Here is a 2,777-nt window from a genome sequence, read left to right as displayed (position 1 = left end):
CAAGTGGCAGAGTCACTTGCATGGCAGCCTGAACCTGTTGCAGAGCCTTCTTTCGGTCTGGGCCCCACTTAAAACCAGCAGCTTTTTGAGTCACTTGATAGATAGTCGGGAATAGCACACCCAAATGAGGGATATATTGTCTCCAAAACCCAAAAAAGCCCACTCGGCATTGTGCCTTCTTTTAGGTTGTGGGAGTGGTCAAATGCAATAACTTATCCTTTACTTTAGAAGAAATATCTCAACATGCTCCACACCACTGGACCCCTAGAAATTTCACTGAGGTGGAAGGTGCCTGAATTTTTGTTGGATTAAATTCCCACCCTATAGCACACAAACATTTTACCAGTAAGTTCAGAGTCATTGACACTTCTTCCTTACTAGGTCCAGTCAGCCTAATGTCATCAATGTAATGGACCAGTGTGACATCTTGCAGAAGGAAAACGTGAACAAGGTCACTGCAGATTCAGTTATGACATAGGGCTGGAGAGTTGATGTAGCCTTGAGGTAGGACAGTGAAGGTGTAATGTTGGCCTTGCCAGTTGAAGGCAAACTGCTTTTGGCGCTTCCAAACAGGTGTGGAGAAAAAGGCATTAGCTAGATCAATAGCTGCATACGAGATACCAGGAGATACATTAATTTGCTCAAGCAATGAAACCACATCTGGAATGGCAGCTGCAATTGCAGTCACTATCTGGTTAAATTTTCATAATCCACTGTCATTCTCCAAGATCCACCTGTTTTTTTGCACAGGCCAAATAGGCAAGTTGAATGGGGATGTGGTGGGAATCACCACCCCTGCTCCTTCAAGCCCTTGATGGTGGCAGTAATCTCTGCAATCCCTCCAGGAATGCAGTATTGCTTTTGGTTTACTATTTTCCTAGGTAGGGGCAGTTCTAATGGCTTCCACTTGGCTTTTCCTACCATAATAGCCCTTACTCCACTTGTCAGAGATCCAATATGGGTGTTCTGCCAGTTGTTAAGTATATCTACTCCAATTATGCATTCTGGAACTGGGGAAATCAGTACAGGATGGGTTTGGGGGCCCACTGGACCTGCTGGAAGATAGACAGGAGCTAAGACTCCATTAATAATCTGACCTCCATATGCCCCTACTGTGACGGGTGGGCCACAGTGATGTTTTGGGTGTCCTGGAATTAGTGTCAGTTCAGAGCCAGTATCCAGTAATCCCCGAAAAATCTGATTATTTCCTTTTCCCCAATGAACAGTCACTGTAATAAAAGGCCATAGATCCCTTTGGGGAAGGCTAGGAGAAAGGCTAATAGTATAATTTTTTGGCAGTATATTAAAGTCCTTCCTCAAGGGGACCCAGCTTACCCTTCATTCAACGGGTTCTGGGTCTGCAAACTCACTAAACTCTGGGAATTGATTGAGGGGCTGTGACTCTCTATCCTGGTGCTTATAGTTAGACTGTTCTTCACTTGACCTAGAATTCTTCCACTTGTACAGATCAAGTAAATATTTAGTAGATTTCCTATCTATTTCATTCCTAGGGTCACCATGACTAAGTAGTCAATGCCGTAAGTCCATATGAGTCAGTCTATTCTGATTACAATTACTGTAAGCATGTCCACTTTGTCTTTGTCAATTGAGTGTCACCACTTGGCTCCTACTCCCATCAATGGTCCAATCAGCCCCATTGTAGTTAGGTGTCTTAATTCAGTTAGGGCAGTTCCCACTGTCAAATCTGACTTACAAATAGCAATCACAGCAGGCTTCAAGGATGCTGGGGCTCCCTTCACAAATTTGTTCCTCATTGTTGCGGTAAAAGATGTGCCCTCTAGGCATTCCATGTATGGGTCTGTGGGTCTAACCTGATAAATCTGCTCTAGCATGCCAATTTCCCTAAGCCTTTGGACACATTCTTCTACGTATATCGAGGCAGGTCTGGTATTTCAACTTGATTTAATGTAGGCCACCAGGTAATCCATGCTTCAGCAACCCAACCAATTGAACTATTAGATCCTTCCCCAACCTCTCCAGCAGAAACATGGAATGAAGAATCAGTGCTTAGTGGACCCATATCAATAACCTCAGACTGATCCATCTTTGTGTTCCTTGCACCGTTATTCCACACCCTTAATAGCCATTCCCACACATATTTCCCAAGTTTCTGTTTGTACATATTAGAAAAGTCAAGCAGTTCTTTTGGAGTGTAGCATGCCTTTTCCTGGATCACATTTTGTACTTCACCTTTGTAGGCTCACTGGGACTTAAGTCTAGTTAAACCCTGGTGGCGTAGTGGTTAAGTGCTAAGGCTGCTAACTAAAGGGTCAGCAGTTTGAATCCGCCAGGCACTCCTTGGAAACTCTATGGGGGCAGTTCTACTCTGTTCTATAGGGTCGCTATTAGTCGGAATCGACTCGACGGCACTGGGTTTGGTTTGGTTTTGGTATAGGTCTAGAAGTCACAATGAGTGGTGGGATTGTGTTTTGAGAACATTCAGCATTGTCTTGTAAGGCATCTGCCTTAGGCGCGTTGCCCCAGCCAATGACTCAGGCAAAGGCTCTTTAGGCACAGCTGGGTTAATCTCATTAGATGGGGGTGGAGGGGCTAATGGTTTTATTGGGGAGTGTGGCTTAGCAGACAAAGGTGGAGTGATTTCTTCAGATGGGAGAGGGCTGGCTCTGTTGGCAGGAGTGATTCAACAGAATTTAGGGGCTCAGTGTCTCCAGTTTCCTGATTATCTGCCCATATGTTCCCATCAGAAGTTTCAGGATCCTATTTCTTCCCAATCTATGCCCTCATTTTACCTTCAG

This window comes from Loxodonta africana, chromosome 7, assembly GCF_030014295.1.
Source record: "Loxodonta africana isolate mLoxAfr1 chromosome 7, mLoxAfr1.hap2, whole genome shotgun sequence".
NCBI lineage: Eukaryota > Metazoa > Chordata > Mammalia > Proboscidea > Elephantidae > Loxodonta > Loxodonta africana.
This window is presented reverse-complemented; position numbering follows the sequence as displayed.